The sequence below is a fragment of the Rattus norvegicus genome, chromosome X, assembly GCF_021556685.1.
Source record: "Rattus norvegicus strain SHRSP/BbbUtx chromosome X, alternate assembly SHRSP_T2T, whole genome shotgun sequence".
In the NCBI taxonomy this organism is placed as follows: domain Eukaryota; kingdom Metazoa; phylum Chordata; class Mammalia; order Rodentia; family Muridae; genus Rattus; species Rattus norvegicus.
Genome location: NC_141554.1, coordinates 106012631 through 106019190, shown reverse-complemented (window position 1 = coordinate 106019190; position 6560 = coordinate 106012631). Strand labels below are relative to the sequence as shown.

Genomic DNA, 6560 nt, shown 5'->3' with positions numbered 1-6560 from the left:
AATAAACCAAATCCTCTTGCTGATTGCATCCTGTGGTGTCTCGGTCTGGTCTTTGGAGTTAGAGGGTCTCCATCCCGAGGGAAAGTTCTCCCTGAGAGCTTTTCATTTGGTGCGTTGGCCGGGAAAGGAGATCCTCCACCCAGGGACCACCGACCACCCACTGGGAGGTAAGCCGGCCGGCGTCTGTCTGTCTGTCTGATTTTGTCTCGTTCTGCCTTATTCTGTCTGTTCTGTGAGCGCTCAGCCAGGTCTGTTCTGTGAGCGCTCAGCCAGGTCTGTTCTGTGAGCGCTCAGCCAGGTCTGTTCTGTGAGCGCTCAGCCAGGTTCTGTGAGCGCTCAGCCAGGTCTGTTCTGTGAGCGCTCAGCCAGGTTGTTTGGAATTTGGGCGGGACGAAGAAGGAGCTGACGAGCTCGGACTTCTCGCCCCGCAGCCCTGGAAGACGTTCCAAGGGTGTTGGGGCCCGACTTTTCGGGGCCCAATCTGGGAGAGGAGAAAGATCCGGACTAACGGCACCTCTGTCTGTATTTTTGGCTTTCAGAGGGCCCCGGACCTTTGCCACCTCCATCTGACTTTTTGCTTTCAGTTTGGTACCAAAGCCGTGCAGCACGCCTGTCTGTTGTTTGTTTGACTGTTGGTGTTGTTTGTTTTCTCTGTGTTCTAATCTTCCTTAGAACTAACATGGGACAGTCCCTAACAACGCCCCTAAGTCTCACTCTTGATCATTGGAAAGACGTCCACGGCCGGGCACACAACCAGTCCGTCGAGGTTAAAAAAAAAAGGAAAATGACAGACTCTCTACACATCCGAGTGGCCCACTTTCGGAGCGGGATGGCCAGTGAATGACACATTTAATAAGATCATTATTTTACAGGTTAAAGATCGGGTCGTCCACGGACATCCTGACCAGGTTTCTTATATTATCACTTGAGAGAGTCTCGCATTAAAACCCTCCCCCTGGGCGGAACCCTTCGTGGACCCGAATTGGCCTCCCCTCAACCCCCAGCCTGTCCCCTCGGCCCCGCCCTGTCCGCCGGCCACGTCTTTCTCTCTCTACCTTTGTGAACTAAGAAACCTGTCCTCCCGGCAGACCCAAACTCCCCTCTCATAAATCTTCTCTCTGACAGGCCCGGCTAAAACGGAGGAGGCAGAGCCGCTGGCCAGATCAGTTGCCGGGCCACAGTCTGATAAGGGTTTCTCCCCTGTCACAGGGAGATTACGCAATAAGCGCGAGGTGATGCCAGATTCAACCTCCGAGGCTTTCCCACTTAGACAGGGAACCGGTGGCCAGACCCAATACTGGCCGTTTTCAGCAGCTGACATTTACAATTGGAAACAACACAACCCTTCTTTCTCCAAAGATCCGGTGGCACTCACCGACCTAATAGAATCTGTTTTACTTACCCACCAGCCTACTTGGGATGACTGCCAACAGCTCTTACAGGCCCTCTTAACCTCAGAAAAAAAACAAAGAGTGTTCCTAGAGGCCAGAAAGCATGTTCTCGGAGATGATGGGCGTCCCACCCAGCTGCCTGAGGAAATTGATGCTACATTCCCACTTAAGAGACCAAACTGGGATTTTAATACAGCTGAAGGTAAGGGACACCTACGCCTTTATCGCCAGTTGCTTCTAGCGGGTCTCCGAGGGGCTATACGACGCCCTACTAATTTGGCTCAGGTAAAACAGGTATTACAGGAAGCAGGGGAAACTCCCTCCGCCTTTCTAGAGAGACTTAAGGAGGCCTACCGTATGTATACTCCCTATGACCCAGATGACCCAGGACAAATGACGAGTGTCTCTATGTCCTTCATCTGGCAGGCTGCTCCAGATATCAGGACTAAGTTACAGAGGTTAGAAAATTTGCAGGGCTATACATTACAGGATTTACTTAAAGAAGCTGAAAAGATTTTTAATAAGAGAGAGAATTGAGTCGAATCTTGGCCGCCGTAGTTCAGAGCCAAGAAAGGAAGGGAGATAGGGGGGAGCTCGAAAGGGGCTGAAGCTGGATAAAGATCAATGTGCCTATTACAAAGAGAAAGGGCACTGGGCCAGAGAGTGCCCCAAGAAGCCTGGCGGACCCCGAAAGCCTCGACCACGAACCTCCCTCTTGGCTCTAGATAAAGATTAGGGAGGTCAGGGCCAGGAGCCCCCCCCCCCTGAGCCCAGGGTAACGCTTAAAGTTGGGGGGCAGCCGGTTACTTTCCTGGTAGACACAGGAGCCCAGCATTCAGTCCTCACCCAAGCTTCAGGACAACTCAGCGACCGGACGGCCTGGGTACAAAGAGCTACTGGTGAGAAACAATACCGATGGACTACGGACCGCCGGGTTCAGCTGGCTACTGGTAAGGTGACCCATTCCTTCTTACATGTTCCAGACTGCCCGTACCCTCTGCTGGGCCGTGATCTGCTCACCAAACTAAAAGCACAAATTCATTTTGAGGAAGGAGGGGCCCAAATAACTGGCCCCCACGGAACTCCCCTTCAAGTTCTAACCCTATGAACCGGGACAGGACACTGGCTTGGGCAGAGACTGGTGGGATGGGGTTGGCGCTCCAACAGCCCCCCTTAATTACAACTCCAGTCTCCATAAAACAATACCCCCTGTCACATGAAGCTTATCAAGGTATAAGGCCTCACATTACGAGGCTTCTAGATCAAGGCATCCTAATCCCCTGCCGGTCGCCTTGGAATACGCCTCTTCTGCCTGTTAAGAAACCCAGCACTGGAGATTATAGGCCAGTACAAGACTTGAGAAAGGTCAACAAGAGGATAGAAGATATTCATCCGACTGTTCCAAACCCTTACAATTTGCTCAGTAACTGTTCATCGATGAGAAACAGGGGTATGCTAAAGGGGTCCTAACACAAAGGTTGGGACTCTGAAAACGCCCTGTGGCCTACCTGTCTAAGAAATTGGACCCTGTGGCCTCCGGCTGGCCACCGTGCCTAAAGATGGTGGCTGCTATTGCTGTCCTGATCAAGGACGCTGGAAAATTGACTTTGGGACAGCCACTCACCATCCTAGCACCCCACGCAGTGGAGGCCTTGGTAAAGCAGCCCCCAGACCGCTGGCTCTCTAATTCTCACACCAAGCCTTGTTACTGGATGCAGAACGGGTTCAGTTTGGGCCCGTAGTCGCCCTCAATCCTGCCACCTTGCTTCCTCTACCAGAGGAGGCAAAACAGCATGACTGCCTACAAATCCTCGCAGAAGTACATGGAACCAGGCCGGACCTATCGGACCAGCCTCTTCAGAATGCTGACCACACATGGTACACGGATGACAACAGCTTCTTGGCAGAGGGAGAGCGAAAGGCTGGAGCTGCGGTCACTACGGAGGACAAAGTGATTTGGGCGAAAGCCCTGCCTGCTGGTACCTCCGCACAACGGGCTGAACTCATCGCCTTGACTCAGGCGTTCAAGATGACAAAAGGTAAGAGGCTAAATATATATACAGACAGCCGTTATGCCTTTGCCACGGCACACATCCACGGGGAGATCTACCGGAGGCGGGGGCTGCTCACATCTGAGGGTAAAGATATGGCTAAAATTCTGGCCCTCTTAGAAGCCCTATTCTTGCCCAAAAGACTGAGTACATTGTCCAGGACACCAGAAAGGGCACAACCCAGAGGCACGAAGAAACCGGCTGGCCGATGCCACGGCGCAAAAAGCGGCCATGAGCAAACAAATCTTGCCCTTAAATAGCCCAGACCAACCCACGCCCCCACCAGTGGGACAAACCAGTTGGGTTTATGCCCATGAGGACATAGAGCTCCTAAAAAAATGGGGGCCATCTACCACCCTCAACTAAAACAGTGGGTCTACAAAGGACTTTTGAATTGATCTCCTTTTTACATAAGAAGATAAAAACCTTACTAGATCGAGAAGAGATAAATCTGTGTTTTTTTTTAATTGGGACAAAGCGATACAAAAGGTGACTGAGAGTTACAAAGCGTGTGCTCAGGTTAACCTGGGAAGGACCATGATTGGACAAGGAGTTCGTCCTAGGGGACACCGTCCTGACATCCATTGGGAAATTGATTTTACTGAAATTAAACCAGGTATATATGGATACAAGTATCTCCTAGTGTTTATAGACACCTTCTCAGGATGGGTCAAAGCCTTCCCCACGAAGCACGAGACTACAAAAATGGTCACCAAGAAGCTCCTCGAGGAAATCTTTCCCAGGTATGACATGCCTCAAGCGTTGGGGTCAGACAACGGGCCCGCTTTCGTCTCCCAAGTAAGTCAGTTGGTGGCCAAATTGCTGGGGATTGATTGGAAATTACATTGTGCCTATAGACCCCAGAGTTCAGGTCAGGTAGAACATATGAATAGAACAATTAAGGAGACTTTATCCAAACTTACGCTTGCAACTGGCTCAAAGGATTGGGTGGCCCTCCTTCCCCTAGTTCTATATCGGGCCCGGAATACCCCGGGCCCCCATGGTCTAACTCCTTTTGAAATAATATATGGAACACCACCCCCATTTGTCCATTTCTTTGATTCAAACATTGCTGATTTTGCTGACAGCCCTTCTCTGAGGGCCCATTTACAGGCCCTACAGATTGTGCAGAGAGACGTCTGGAGACCTTTGGCCGCTGCTTACCAGGACAAGCTTGAGCATCCGGTGGTGCCACACCCGTTCCAGATTGGAGACACCGTGTGGGTGCACAGACACCAGACCAAGAATCTCGAGCCACGGTGAAAAGGACCCTACACCGTCCTCCTGACTACCCCGACCGCCCTAAAGGTAGACGGAGTCTCGGCTTAGATCCACACACCACACGTCAAGGCAGTCCGGTCTGAGGAATTGACTAATCACAACACTACACCCCAGACATGGAGAGTTCAGCACACTCCAAACCCCTTAAAGTTAAAACTCCTACGTGGCTCCTCCTAGCCCTTTTGTGGCCTAGAGTCAGTGAGGGAATAAGCCCCCACCAGACAGAAATTTCTTGACCAAGTCGAGTGAAAGATTTCACTCAAAGTTAGCAAAAAAATGGGGGAATGAAAGACCCCAGCTTAGCAGCAGTAACGCCATTTTGCAAGGCTGTACTTAAGATGACTGGTTCAGGGAAAGGTTAGAACACTGAGTACACAGCGGCTGCCAAGCAAGATATGTTTGGTTGAAGGCTTGGCAACAGGACGACTTCGGTTGAGCACCTGACAATGAAAAAAAGCCCCAGGAGAGGTCCCACACCCTGGTGGGGGGCCGAGTCAGTCGTTATGTTCCAAGAAGGTAGCTAAGAAACTTGCCCCCGGGCTGAACCCTTGGGGGGCCGAGTCAGCCGTTATGTTTCTGGAAGGTAGCTAGGAAACTTGCCCCCGGGCTAAACCCTTGCCATATTAGAATCCACCAATTATATCCCTGTAACCATGCATCTGCTTCTGTATGCTTGCTTCTGCTCCCCAAAATCCTATAAAAGCCCATCCTTGGTTCCGTGGGGCGCGCCAGTCCCCCGAGTGACTGAAGCGCCCGCAGGTGCCTGTGCCTGTGTATCCCGACAATAAACCAAATCCTCTTGCTGATTGCATCCTGTGGTGTCTCGGTCTGGTCTTTGGAGTTAGAGGGTCTCCATCCCGAGGGAAAGTTCTCCCTGAGAGCTTTTCACTAAGACTCAAGCTGAACATTTCCAAAACTTTGGTAAGTCACATCACTGCTAAGAGGCCAATCCTCTATGTAAAACTCAGTATTTTCCTCCTACGTTTAATTGCATTGAATGGATGCACCATTATTTTTATGCTCACACTTGCTTCTCCACATTTTGGTTCTTTTCAGTTTCGGGCAATTATGAATGACAATTAGTATACAATCATATATAATTTTTATTTATCAATAAGTTTTCATTTATCAGCCCTAAAGGTAGTAGTGCTGGGTCATAGAACAAACCTATGTTTAGCTAGAGTTAATTTTAAAGAACTGAGTCTTCAGCTGGGGTGTAGTGGCTCTCACCTTTCCTTCCAGCACTTCATGTTATGAAATATAATGCCTAGAGGGGGTACCTGGCCAAGGTATGCCCCTAAGTAATCATGCCATGCAACAGATCTGGTAGAAAGTGGGTCTACTGGGGAAAGGAAGAGTGAGGATCCGGGAAAGGGTGGAAGCAGACGAGTGGACAAGTAGACAGGCAGGCAGATGGGAGCAGAGCCATGCGGGTAGACAACAGCGAGATGCAGAGAAGAAGAAAAGAGGGCTGGAGAGAGAATGCTGGGAACCGAGGGGAGGGAGGCCTGGGAGGGGTTGGGGGAGGGGAGAGAGACAGAGACAGGGAGGGACAGACGGAAGGAGGGAGGTAGACAAAGAGAGGGAGGGAGAGTATGTGGGAAAAGAGAGAGAACTGAGGTGGTGGGCAGCAGTCCTTTCATAAGCAGCTCACAGCAGGCATACTTGGCCCTGGAGGCAGGTGATGAGGTAAGCCATTGCTGTGTCCCTGGGAGGAACCTACTGGAATTTCCTGTAAGCTAACACTTTGGAAGGAGAGGTGGGTCTCTATAAGTTCCACGCCAGCCTGGTCCCATAGACTCAAAAAATTGAGTACTTACCCTTTGGTCTCCTGCCT

The 6560-nt window shown here is 50.8% G+C and overlaps 1 long non-coding RNA gene across 1 annotated transcript; it reads left to right on the top strand.

Annotated features, from left to right (window-relative positions):
- Window positions 1-1253: 1253 nt before the first annotated feature.
- On the top strand, window positions 1254-5534 carry LOC147998315 (uncharacterized). Its single transcript, XR_015646647.1, has 2 exons — window positions 1254-4185; window positions 4531-5534. It is a non-coding gene; the product is annotated as an uncharacterized LOC147998315 (long non-coding RNA).
- The last annotated feature ends 1026 nt before the right edge of the window (window positions 5535-6560 follow it).